General features: G+C 47.0%; 1 protein-coding gene across 4 annotated transcripts in view; it reads left to right on the forward strand.

The window, feature by feature from the left end:
• Positions 1-13,873, forward strand: part of ELFN1 (extracellular leucine rich repeat and fibronectin type III domain containing 1) — a 255,809-nt gene that overhangs the window by 177,949 nt on the left and 63,987 nt on the right. The window lies entirely within an intron of this gene.

The raw sequence follows: 13,873 nt of genomic DNA on the forward strand, positions 1-13,873 counted from the left end.
GATTTATGGCAGCATTTTCACTATTAGCGTGCAGCCGAGGCTCTTGCAAAGCGAAGGCGAGAACATCTTCAATCACAGAAGCTTGTGGCGCAATAAATTAATGTTTTGTTTGCTACAGGTCTTTTTGGAGAGGCGCGGGGCTCTGAAGCGAGATGCTGGGAATCGCACGCAGCAACACTCCTGAGATTTCCCACCAGGCATTGCACATAAGTTTTGAAGCATCGCTTCGTAATCCATAAGGGCTAGAAACTTGACCCTCTTCTTATGATGAAAGTGTCTATCTCAGGCAGCAGACTTACACAGGAACATAGGGCACTGCAAGAAATCTAGAGAAATCTGGGATCTGCTTGCAAGACAGATGCTCTGGCACTGAGCTGCAGCCCTTCTGTGCCCTGTGCCACTCCCATCTGGCATTTAGCTGGGGCTCCTACATTGCGGGGGGTTGGTCTAGATGACCCCTGGGGTCCTTTACAACTCTACAATTCTATGATTCTATTCCCCCCCCCCCCGGCTTACATGACTGATTCCCAAATTCTATATTCTGTTTGCCATGGGAAATGTGAGTGAGGGTTGGGGCGAGTTAATCCATCTGCATCTAGAGCCTCTGGGTATCAAATTGTGCGACCAATATTTGTCAATTTACAGAGAGGCCATCAGCTGCTCTGCCACTGCATTGTCGGGGTTTTGGCTCCCCAAGATGGGATTGGCCAGAGCATAGTGGGCACAAATAGCTGGTTATCTGTGCCAACTGGATTTTTTTGCTGAGAGCTCTCCAAGACAGCTGGATGGCCTGCTATGTTTTCAAAAGGCACCAGTTATTCAACTGTGCAGACAGGGAACGTCTAAAGCGAGTCTGCTTTGCAAGATTGGTTTCTGCCAGTGCAGCAAGACAAGTAAAGTGTGAACAGAAGTCAGAGGTGCACCTACATTTTCACTCTTGCTCCAGCAAAGAGATTGTCCCTTTCAGTTTAAGATGGCCAAAAGTGGAACCAGTCTCAAGAAACTGAGTTTTCTTCCAAGTTATTGCAAGAGAAGGCAGGTCAGCTGTGGAATCTGCTCAGCTAGCTTGGCAAAGATTTCCTCCGTAGGGCAAATAGCTGCTTTGTACAGCACTTCTGGGGAAAAGGTTTCATCCCCTCCTCACCCAAAGCTGTGGCCCTGATCCGCACGGGGTGTGTGCCTGCTTTCAGTTTTCCAAAAAGGCATGAAAAAGCCAGCCATAGGTTCTGCACCTACAGATGATATCCAAAGCGGATCTTAATGCAATATGGTTCATCCTTGGCTATTGTCCCTTTCTGACCAGTTCTTGCAGCAGAAACTTCTCTTTCAAGCAGGAGAGGACTAAGACTTCTCCAGGGCCAAACACACAGAACTACTCTTGCCCGAAAGCAGAGACCAGTAATTACAAGGTTGTTTTGCTCATGTTTATCTCTGAGAAGTGGGCATGCCTTTCTCTTTCATGCTCCTCTGTCCACCATAAGGACATAAGAAGAGTCTTCTGGATCAGGCCAATGGCTCGTCTAGTCCATCTTCCTGATCTCACAGTGGCCAACGTGCAGGAGACCAGCAAGCAGGATCTGAGCATAGCTCTCTCCTCCATGAAGTTTTCCAGTCCTTTTCTAAAGCCATTGTAATAAATGAAAATCTGCCCTTATTCCCTTATGGGGGACACAAGAGCCCTTGTAGAGTCCTTTGCAGGTTCTCCATCGGTTGGAGAAAAATAACAGAGGCCGACCAGAGAATATTGAGAACCAAGCAGCTAGTAAGCCTGATCTTTATTGATCTGTTGCAACAGGGTGCCCCCTTCACACGCAGGAGGAGAAGGAGGACCCAGGTGTGCCCAACCCTTATATAGACATTTTAAATTGCCCTGGAGTCCAAGACCACCCCCCAGAAACATCATACATACATCACAGAAGGGGTGTAGCTCAAGACCACCCCCGACACATCATACCTACATCACAGAAAGGGGTAGTCTACAACAGAAATCTGAGTGCATTGTTTGCCAGAAACCTGAGTGCGTTGTTTACCTCCTGTCTGGCTGGTTACCTTTTAATGCTTACTTGATTGGATTGCCTGGGGAGCCTGGCTAGTCTTTTGTAATGATAAATACTTAGTTCCTGACTCAGGTCACAGGCTCACACCCTATTCATATCTTAAATGTGCCCTTAAGACAGGATTTGTGAAGGAAAAGGCAATGGGGAGGATTTTCCATTTTCCTTTGACTTTGCAGAGAAAATATTTGGTCAGTTTGGGAGCCAAAATGGTTTCATGGCTGTTTTCCTGTGCTGCTTCAGACATGTGGTTTATATATTTATGTACGTGTTTGCTTGGTACATTTATGAACATTTATTACATATCTAAGACCTTAAAATTCTTATAACACCATCCAAGTTGGTGGCCATGACTGCTTCCTGCAGCAGCGAGTTCCATAGTTTATGCATTGCATGAAGAATTCCTTCCTCTTGAATCTCCTAAATGTCAGCTTCATTGGACGGCCAAGATTTCTAGAGTGACGACAGACGAAGAAGGGCTTCTTCCGTGCCAAGCATGATTTGGTAACTTTCTGTTGCGGCGCCTCTTCCTCTGAACTAAAAAGTCCCAGGCTCCGCAACCTTTCTTCACTGAGGAGTCGCTGCCTCCAGAACTGGACGCTGGTCAAGAGCATCTGTACTCTTGACGCTCTCGGTGGACCTTTGCTCCTCTATCATCTGGATGCAGCGGGGAAGTAATTGGATGAGAACAGCTTGTCATTATTTAGCATGAGACGGGGAGAAACAGAAGGTTGCATGCTGACCATTAGCCCAGTACACAGCCTATTTAACTTGGCAACTTGAAGAGATTTGCATTCTGGCTGAGGGAGAAGAGAGGGCTTGCCAAACAGCCAGATTTGGCCTGGGCATGACCGGGATTGAATCGTATTGCCTATTATGCGGTCCCAGATAGCCCACTGAGTTAAGTCCTGGCCTCTCATCTCCATCGTCTTAATTTGAAGCCCCAGAATCCCTGATGTTGCCGTGGCTCACTGGCGAACATTCTTGGTTTGCGGGCAGAAGAGCCTCAGGTTGGGCCCCAGGTGAGACAGCCAGGTTTGGCAGGGAGTTCACTGCATGGCAGAGGGATGCCGATGAGCCGTGGGCTGAAAAATCCACACAGGTGGACTGGGAGGTGGGTGGGAACCATGCCTGTTTTAGCCAACCTCGATATGCAAATGGATGGTTTAAATGTGACCTAATGTGCTAGTTAGCCAGCAGGCAAATAATTCATAACGAAAGAGATTGGAACATTTTTTTTTTTTTATCATAACATCAAGAAGACATGACTTTCTACTCAACACTGGATTTAAAGCTACTCCAGCATAAGATGGAGAGCAGACGTGCCTCTTCAAAAGGGGATTTGTGACATCTGTGCTTCCTGTTCACAGTTTATGGCAAGGCAGCTTCTTCGCTGCCATTCTGAACCAGCATTCTGCAAAGGCACAGAGCAGGGAGTTGCGCTGAGGATGCATTTACCATATTTTTCGCTCTATAAGACGCACCAGACCACAAGACGCACCTAGTTTTTGGAGGAGGAAAACAAGAAAAAAAATATTCTGAATCTCAGAAGCCAGAACAGTGAGAGGGATTGCTGCGCAGTGAAAGCAGCAATCCCTCTCGCTGTTCTGGCTTCTGGGATAGCTGTGCAGCCTGCATTCGCTCCATAAGACGCACACACCTTTCCCCTTACTTTTTAGGAGGGAAAAAGTGAGTCTTATAGAGCAAAAAATACAGTATTTCCCCTGTTGCACCAGTGTGTCAAAACACACCTTTGGGACGCACCTAATTCCTGCCTGCGTCTCGGCTTCATGCAAACTTAACAAGACAAAGCGATAACCATGCTGCCATTCCCCTTTTCCCTGTGCCAGAGACATGCAGAACCTCTGTGAGAAATTCCCAGAGTCTCATTGGAAACCCTTGAAATTTCCCACGCAGTTTCACCCGAGAAAGAACTTCTGAAGGTGCCCCAAGACAAATCCATTGACAGGCTTCCCCGACTTATCGATGTTTTGGACCACAACCTGCATCAGTCCTGTCCATTGGCTGGTACTGGCTGGAACTGATAGCAGCTGATGTCCAACATCATCTGAAGGTCACTGAAGGGTCGGGGAAGATTGAGTCGGTCGGCGTGCATGGGGAAGGGGACAAGCGCTTTGGGCTTTCCAGCCTTGCTGACACCCATAAATCTCTGGTTCACACCTGACGCCAAGCAAACCTGCATCTCCCTATAAAAAGTATTCACATATTTTGGGCCCAGAAGGCAAATTGTAAGCCAGAGGTTTCTCTCTTGTTGCTTTTCTGGAACAATGGAAGTGCCTCTGACCTGCCCAGAAATGCACTTGAGACTAAAAATAAACAGAACCGGGGGAGCGAAGTTGGCTAATTAGCAAACAATTCCTGCAGGGTTCTTAGACTGTTATCCCTTTCAAAGCATTCACAGAGACAGAGGAAGTGTGTCTCTAAACTACCCTCCCCAAGTCCAGCTGTGAATGTAGCCAGTGCAGGGTTGCAAAACAGTCACTCAATAACACAACAGCTGTGGTTATGCTGTTATGATGTGCAGTATTTTCTTTGCTTGTTTAAATAACTGGGTATGTTTCCAAGAGAACTAATGGGAAGGCAGATATCAGCTTGCTTGGAGGCTTAGTAAGGGCAGCAGGTCTGGCAGAGGAGAAGGACCATCATGGTCAGAGCTGCCGGGGGTTAGAGCAGGGAAACCGCTTTGTGCAGCTGCCCTGAGCGATGAGCTCCCTGAAACTCAGTTGGGCACCTTCCTGGCAGTGATGCGTTCCCATGCTCTGGTCTGGCCTTGCCCACCTTGGCTGACCACTGGGCCCTCCTGGACAGAAACAATGTAAGATGAGCCCTGTTGGATCAGGCCAGTGGCCCATCCTGTTCTTGCCTGTGGGCAAGATGCCTGTGGGAAGCCCATATGCAGGACCTGGGATCAACAGCAACTCTCCCCACCAGTTCCCATCCAGTGGCATCCATAGCCGCCATGCCTGGGAGTTGCTGATTAGCCATCTCCTCCAGGAATCTGTGTATGCCTCTTTAAATGGCAAGTTGGTGGCCACGACTGCCCCCTGTGGCAAGGAGTTCCGTAGTTCAACTATGCACTGTGTGAAGATGCACTTAGTGTGCCCTGAATCTGCTAGCGTTCAGCTTCTTTGGAGGTCCACAGCTGTGAAAGGCTGGGACTTTGTTGAGCAGCAGCAACCTCCCAGTCTCTGGTGGGCTTGTCTCAGCTCAGACTCCTTGACTTGTCTCTTGCAGATCAGCCCTGGCAACAGCTCAGTACTGAATGAAGCCCAGGTAGTCTGTGACTGGAATCCCGGGTTCAACTCCTGACCTTTCCGCTTGTCTTGCTGTGGGAATGTTCAGGGAGGCAGGAGAGGATATATTGTTTATTAATATCCTTCCTAACTTGTGCTGGCAAGTTTTATAACTTAGCAGAGTTTCACATTCCCCTTTTAAACACACAGCGGGTAGCTGGTTGAAGGCTTGTGTAAGCCTCTCACTATCAGGTTCCTGGTAAGTTCACTTATATCCCTCTTAAAAGAATAAACACACCACAATCTTGTGTAAAGTATATAAAAGTAGTTTACTCACATCAGTTCACAGATGGGTCCCTGAAGTTACAAATTATATACATTACAAATTACAAATTACAAATTATATACATTACAAATTACAAATTATATACTTAGTTACAAATTATATACATGTGGAGCTATCCCATATGGGGATAATCCCAGTGTCCTCTGTTGGATGGAAGTCAACAGAGCATCTCTAGCTAAAAGCTGCTCCAACGGCGAAGGAAGTCAAAAAGAGAGTGAGGGCTGCGTGCCTTGTCCCTTTTGTTACCTGGACAGGTAGGGTCACGTCCACCTCTAGTCACATGCAAAGGAAGTATGTCCCAGCCCAGGAAGAAACAGGAAGTTTTTGACTGGCTGGACCAAACATTCCCCCACATGTCCACTCTAGGAAAACAAGGAACGTTGTACTTGAGTAACAGACATTTTAGAGAATGATAAAGGAATTTACTTTGATACAAAGCAGGATACAATAAACAAAACCAAATAACTCAGTAGAGGGGGAGTTGAGGGAAGTCCGAAGGACGTGAGGCAGAACATTTGTATATATCTTGATGAATGAGATTTGCATCTTTATTTGTTATAAAACCCAATTAATATTTAATAAAAAAAATGAATGTTGTACTTGAGTGCTACTTACATATCACACCCCACACTTGCCACTTCCCCCCAGGAAAACCCGCTCTTTACTGCTGAATCAGAACAAACATCCATCGATGTTCCTACGGATTGATGTTTGTTCCGATTCAGCAATAAACAAGTTTTCTTGGGGAAAGTGGCAGGACAAATGAAAAACCACTCGGACCCATGCCTAAAAAGCACTATACCCATACTTTCTATTATAATCATGATTAATTAAATTAAATTTCTAGGCACAGGCCAAGCAGAAGTATGGACGAACTCTCGGTTTCCTTTGATGGGCTTCCTTGTTCACACTAGGAATTTAAACTGCAACACTTCTTTGCAGTATTGTTTGCATTTCTGATTAAAAGCTCAAGGTTTCAGCCAGCCGAAGATCTTTGTTAAAGCTCAATGTGTTTTACCTAATGCAGTCAGAAGCAAGCATCTCTGGCATCAAATAGGGCTTTATTCCCAGATGGCTTTGCATAGGATTGCTGTCATACTGTTCCTAAAAAATCAGAGGACTCTTGCCGACTTCAAAATTAGGGGGCTTCAACATTTATTGAATCTGCCTATGGACTATGGGTGATCTGTAAGTGGTTTTGCAAAGGGAAGAGCTGTAAAATCACAAGGCTGGGATGCAAATAAAATGAAAATGCGGAGTGTGAATAAAAATTCCGAAATCAAAACACTCCTGATCAATACAATCTAGAAATTAACAGGAGAGAGATGCCTAAGAGAGAAGTCTGTGGAAGGCACCTAGAGTACATCGCAGCCAATTACGTGGGAGAGGAGAGGGAGAATCGGAATTTACCACTACGCCACTGATCATAAATTATGCAACTTGTAAAATAAAATGGAGAATAAATTATGCAAACTGGATAAATTATGCAAATGAACGTGATTTCGGCTGGGGTCAGAAATCCTCTTTTTGTTTTTGGTGGCTCTCAAATAAAATTGCCGGGGCGCAGGGTTTTAATTCGTTTAGCATTTTCCACGAGATAAGAGCCGCATTTCAACAAAGGGGTTTTTGTTGTCTTGTTTCCGCTCAGTCTTCCAGGTGGGAGAATCACAATCCGAGCGGAAGCGCTTCAAAACAAAGTGCATCTCACCCTCCAACATATTTATGAAAATAACAGTTTTCTCTACCAAGAGTCTGTCAGTCAAACATGAATCAGGAAAAAAAAGCACAGAAGTGTTAGGAGCATTGTACATTTCATATCGGTTTTCTGTGAGTCAGCTGCCCTGCTACCATTCATTAAGGAGGGCAGTCTTGAAATTAATTAGAAAAAATGCACACACACACACACACACACACACACACACACACACACACACACAAACATTTGCACATTTTCTGCAATTTAGCTGCTAACTCCTCTGCTCTCTGCCAGGAACAGCACTCCTTTGCTCCTGCCTCATAATATCTAGTGACCTGATTCTCCTCCCACGATCCTCAGCCGCCTGACCCTGGGTTGCCCGAGAGAGTCAGAGTGAGCTCTTTTAGATTACGGCTTACAAGGAATAACACTTTAATCCTGCCACCTACCAGCAAACGCTCCCTTACACCTCACTAGGGAGAGCAACCCTGTTGCAGCCAATATCCCCAAAGTGCTCAACGCTGGGAATCCCAACAGATGAATTTTGCAAAGGTTCGCAAAAGCGCACAGCTTGACCACCGCCGTTGGCAACGCCAAAGTAGAATCGATGCAGGGCCCTCTGTGTCCATCTTCCCTTGTGGCTGGCCTGGAAGCTGCGGTTCGTGCATCAGGCTAGGATTGGCAGACCTCCAGGGCTGACCTGAAGTCCCCGGGTTTGCCTGACCTCCTCCAGGGGGGCAGAGGGAGAGCTTAAATCTCCAGGTGGGCGAGAGTGCCTCTAATACAACAGATTTTACCGAAGAGACTGTGCACGCAGCCTGCAAGCTTCAGCCTGGCAGGAACTGCCTGCAAATTATAGCACGAACTCTCCAGGGATGTCCTCATTGAAAACCACCAGCCTAGGCTCTCCTCTTCAGACTTTGGTCTTTCAGATTTCAGCAGCGCCCCTGTGCAGAGCCAAATTTTAGCACCCTCCTGCTTTCCATGCTGCACATGCACTGTGTCATAGTTGCAGCGCCCCCCTCGGCTCAGCGCCTAGTGCGTGGGAACTGCTTGCACAGCCCTAAATCTGCCTCTGCTCAGGAGATGCTTGGCCAGTGAGCACTGGAACCCTTCTGAAGCCAGCAGGCCAGCCTTTCTCAACCTGTGGGTCCCCAGATGTTGTTGAACTACAACTCCCATCACCCCTAGCTAGCAAGGCCAGAGCTCAGGGATGATGGGAGTTGTAGTCCAACAACATCTGGGGATCCACAGGTTGACAACCGCTGCAGTAGGCTATCCTGAATATTAATAATAATAATAAATTTTTATTTATATCCCGCCCTCCCCAGCCAAAGCCGGGCTCAGAGCGGCTAACAACAGTAAAGTAAATACAACATTCTAAAATCATTTCATTATAAAATTAATTCAAATCAGATTAATGGCAACCATTGGGCTAGAGTTCTGTGAGGATTGCCAAAGGAGGGGGTCAGACTGTGCCTCAGCCAAAGGCCTGGCGGAACAGCTCTGTCTTGCAGGCCCTGCGGAAAAATGTCAAGTCCCGCAGGGCCCTAGTCTCCTGTGACAGAGCATTCCACCAGATTGGAGCCACAGCTGAAAAAGCCCTGGCTCTGCTTGAGGCCAGCCTAACCTCCCTGTGGCCAAGATGTTTTTGTTTGAAGACAGTAAGGTCCTCCGTGGGATATTTCCTATCCAGGCTCCCTAAACATGTGAGAAGGAATCGTCCCCTCAAATCAACTGCACCTGGGATCTCCCGCTTTAGCGAAGGTTTCCACCTTGATTTCCAACCAGCAACATGCAACAGACTTTGTGGGTTTTTTATTTGAATGACATGCTCTCAGCCACCGCAGATAATGCTTAACGTGTCGTGCTTAATGACATCACCAGGGTCCACCCATTACATCATCAGGCTCCACCCCTAAGTCTTAGGTTTGAGCCCTGAAGTCTCAGGGTCTGGGATGCTGTCGACTTGGCAACCCTAAGCATGACTACAGTAGGTGATATTTCAGCTGCACAAAGGCCAGAAGACTCTCCACACATGCCAGAGCATTCTCACATCCCTCCAGGAGGGAAAGAGCCATGATTCCAGTTCAAGGAGGCATTCCAACCAGGGGTAGAAATTTGAGGGTGGTGAGGACCTGGGGGTGGGGTCTTGAGGGCCACATAACATGGCCTTTGGTGCTGCATTCAGCCAGGGCCAGATTTAGGTTTGGTGTGGCCCTAAGCTACTGAAGGTAATGGGACCCTTTCTATGTCCAGCTGTCCTTTGTCAACAACAACAAATTGTCGCTGTTTTTTTGTGTTGAATATATGCTATACGGTAATTTATGGACCTAACAGGTATCGAAAGCCATTAGCACATAACAAAATATGTATTTTATCAAAGTAATTGTTGAACTGAAATACAATTAAGAGGTTTGCTTGCATGTGTGTGGTGTATATTAATAGTGAAATACAATTAAGAAGAAGTGTATTAATAGTGAAATAATTATTAAGCTCTAACTGTATGTAGGTTTTTTTTAATTTGTTTTTTATCTTATTTTTTCCCCTTTAAATTTTTTTGGGGCCCCCAAGAGAGTGGGGCCCTAAGCTATAGCTTGTTTAGCTTATATGTAAATCCGGCACTGCACTCAGCCATTGGGGCTGAGATTCCCCACCCCCTGATCTACAAGGTAGCGAAATATAAACAGGTCTAAATCCAGACTACATTAGATGCACTTAGTTCAAAATGAAATCGGTGGGACAACAACCCTGATTCCGGAAGCGTCGCTTACTTAGTCCGGATTCAACCCATCAAATAAAGTGATCTCCTACTATATTATTATAATTCAATCTGCACTTTATTTGATGGGCTGGCTGCAGACTAAGCAGCGGCAGAAGGGTTCCCAAGCTGCCTGCCATTAAAAATGTTTTAACTTGATGTTGAAACAAACAGTGGCGGGTTCTGAGTGGGTCTCTCCTGCCCGTTCTTCCCCCCTCCTCCTCCTCCGTAAGATGGTTGTGGAGCTTCTGGTGCAATTGCACCCCTTAGGCGTTGCTCAGGCGTTGACCCAGCAGCTGAGACCTGCATCCTAGCCGCTTACAAACAAAACCCATTTAAATTCACATCCGTTTAATTAAAGGGAGTGGGGGTGGGGGAAAAACCACCCTCTGCTCATCTTTAAGATTTAAATATAGTGTCACTCTACACTTGCTGTGCAAATTAGATCACTGGCAAAGTCTCCTCTGCTCTCTGTTCATAGATCCTAATGGGGTGTTTTCACTCTGCGAGCATTTGCATTCTCAAATCCTCTCATCTCATTCATCTCTTTCATATTTGGCACCTTTGAGAACCTCGGTTTGTTTTTGACTGTGGCTCAGCCAGCGCGATTCCCCATTTGCATGCCGAAGCTGATGCGACCAGACTTGCAAAGCGGCTCGTGGATGAAGTGGGTTTATTGCACTCGTAGTTCCGCTCCTCTTCCAAAGAGCCTGGCCTCACAACAACAGCCCTACGAGGGAGGCCAGGCATCCGTCATCAAGATGGATTCCTCCCCCCCCCCCCAGTTCATCCCATACAACTCGTGTTGGTCTTAGGGTCATGGGTTCAAGCCCCACCTGGAGCAAAAAGACCCCGGCACTGCTGGGGGTTTGACTAGATGAACCACATGGTCCCTTCCAACTTTAAAATTCTATGATTCTCTCCCCAGTGTGTGGCTTCCCTGGAACACCATTCAGGCACTAAGCATCTAAACCAATGTCTAAGAAACAGCATTTCATTCTCATGGAAGAGAAGCTATCAATGGCTCCATATGCAGGGTCAGCAATGCATCTGAATATCAGTAGCTGGAAACCACAGTCAGGGAGAGTTGCTCTTGTGCTCAGATCCTGTTTACGGGTTTCTCACAGGTATCTGGTTAGCCACTGTGAGAGCTGTAATAAAATTATTATTATTATTATTTTTATTCGGATGGTGCACTAGATTTCCCATTGACCTAGGGTGGCAGAATCCCTTAAATCAGTGCTACTGGGTCCCCTTATGTTGTAGGACTACAGAACCCATCATCCCTGACATCTGGCTCATCTGGCTGTGGATGATGGGCATTGTAGTCCAAGAACAACTGGGGACCCAAGGTTGAAGAACACTGCCTTAAGTTTTCCTGGCATATGAGTACTCTGGACTCATCTTACACTACTATCCAGGTATGAGGAAACTCCAGCTTGCAGGCTGAATACGGCCCTCCAGATCTCTCCCACTGGCCCTCTCTGATTGTCTCCCCAGGCCACGCCTCTCCCCTCCTTCTGAACATGCCTCAGGGCTTAAATATGTCTCTGTGAACTGTGATCATGCTTCCTTCTGGCCTGGATGGAGGTTGGAGACTTTGCTGTGTGCATGTAGAAATCTCTTGACTTTTGTGTGACTGGAATTTAGCCCTCTGCCTGGATAGCTCAGTTGGGTAGAGCATGGTGCTGATAACGCCAAGGTTGCAGGCTCAATCCCCCGTATGGGACAGCTGCATATTCCTGCACTGCAGGGGGTTAGACTAGATGATCCTGAGGGTCCCTTCCAACGCTACAATTCTATGATATCCATGTACACAGGCTTGGGGTCATATTCATTGCCCCACCCATTTTTGCCTCTGGCCCCACCCACCACAGGCAGGCAAGCAAACAGGCAGGTTCACAAACACATACACACCAAGGTTGCCCATAGGAGATTGCACATCGCTGTCAACTTTTCCTTTTTCTTGCGAGGAATCCTATTTGGAATAAGGGAATTTCCCTTTAAAAACGGGAAACGTTGACAGCTATGGAGATTGCAGCTAGCCCTTGAGCTAATAAAAGTTCCCCAGGCACATCTTACAGCGTCCATCCAGTGGAGAAGAGACTGCTTCTGGGGCCAGGAGATGTTGTTGTTGTTTACTGAGACTGGACCACAGGAGCAAACTCTGGCGAAGTTGATAGCAAAACACTCGGCAGGCGCTTTTTGCCAAGGGAAATGAAGAGGGCAGGGAGAGAGGCTTTGCTGGCTGGCCTCTTGCCAAGGCTTAGAGCAGGGGTCCCCAAACTAAGGCCCACGGGCCGGATAAGGCCCGAGGGTCTCGTTTATCCGGCTCACGGCGACCCCCGCCACCCACTGCCACCGCCCGTTCTTGCCGGCACTGCGCTGCGCAGCTGCCCACTTCCAGGTCGGAGGAGCACTGGAAATTGCTTGTGCACATGCGCAAGCATTATTTCTGGTGCACATCCAGGTCGGAGGAGGCCCGTGCACATGCGCACAAGCTATTCCTGGTGCTCCTCTGACCCAGAAGTGCACCAGAAGTAGCGAGTGCACACATGTATGGGCATGCGCTCCGCCATACGATTGGCAGTGGAGACACCAGCCTGAGGCATGGTAAGTTTGCTGACCCCTGGCTTAGAGACCTCAAGCCCCGTCAGCTTGACCTTGGATCCATGGATTGAGCAATGACCAATTGATATGTGAACATGAGATGAAAAGCCTTTTTTGTGCAGCCTAACATCCACACCCACCCACATCCACTTTGGATGAGCGATTAGGTACTCCACAATAAAAGGGAAAGTGAAATGTTTTGCCAATACAACCCAAAATGTGGTCCAAGAGAATCTCAATCCTGCAACCTGTGCGAATTACACATGGTAGATCTGCTTGAATATTTCATCTCATTTCAATTTATTTACAATCAAACCTTGAAAGTCAAATGGAATCCGTTCTGGAAGTCCATCCGACTTCCAAAATGTTCAAAAACAAAATCACGGCTTCTGATCAGCTGTAGGAAGCTCTTGCAGCTGATCAGAAGCTGAGGAAGCCCTGTCAGACATTTGGGTTCCAAAAGAACGTTCGCAAACCGGAACAATCACTTCCAGGTTTGCGGCGTTCGGGAGCCAAGGTACTACTGTATTTACCTTCCACCATTCCTCCAAGGAGCTCAGGGTAGCATAATAGTTCTCCTGCTCCTCATGTTGTCCTCAGAACAACCCTGTGAGGTAGGCCAGGTCGAGAAACAGTGAATGGTTACCCAGTGAACTCCATGGCTGAGTGGGAATTTGAATCCTGGTCTCCCAGGTCCTAATCTGATGCTCTGACCATTATACTATATTGGCTCTCAAACTTTCCTGGAGATATCCGTACTTCGAAGAGCTCAGAAAACCCATGAGCAGCAGATAGGTATACTGGAGAATTCCAACAGAAATGGGAGTGGGCATTGTACGTGTTCGCTTCTTCGCCCCATGTCTGGAACGGAAATCAATTCAGATGCTATGATCATTATTCACCGTTGCTTTCTGACCGCAAACAACACGTAATTGATTATGGTTTTATTTCCCCATTCTGTGTCCTTTGCATCAAAATGAACGGCGTGGAATAATGTACCGGCAAGTGTGTCATTAATTGCATAAGCGATTGCATAATATTCTGCCACAGTGGACGGCAGGACCAATAAGGTTTTTGTCGGAAGCCAAACTGCAGCAGAACGGAAGCAGCACGCCTTGCGATGAACATGGCTTAGAATGGAAATGGATGCCT

This window comes from Podarcis erhardii (assembly GCF_964252035.2).
Source record: "Podarcis erhardii genome assembly, chromosome: 14".
Taxonomy (NCBI): Eukaryota; Metazoa; Chordata; class Lepidosauria; order Squamata; family Lacertidae; genus Podarcis; species Podarcis erhardii.